The sequence below is a fragment of the Pteropus medius genome, unplaced genomic scaffold, assembly GCF_902729225.1.
Source record: "Pteropus medius unplaced genomic scaffold, Ma_sr-lr_union100, whole genome shotgun sequence".
Taxonomy (NCBI): Eukaryota; Metazoa; Chordata; class Mammalia; order Chiroptera; family Pteropodidae; genus Pteropus; species Pteropus medius.
The window spans coordinates 2,987,604-2,987,832 of record NW_024346771.1 but is presented as its reverse complement, the minus strand read 5'-3'; positions in this window follow the sequence as shown (position 1 = coordinate 2,987,832).

The following is a 229-nucleotide window of genomic DNA, read 5'->3' as shown; positions in this document are numbered from 1 at the left end:
AAAAAAAAAAAAAAAAAAAAAGGGATTGTAACCTGACAAGGTCCTTGTAATCTGTGAGGTCAACCAAGGGTTGCCTCACCTAAAAAAAATAAAATAAAATAAAATAAAAAGGAACAAAACTCTCCTTTTTTAAGCTAGAGCTAAATATTAAAATTCTATTACCTTTGGTAGCCAAAGTATTGTCTTAAAATTATAAAAATGATATTGATAACTCATAGCTAATTATTTC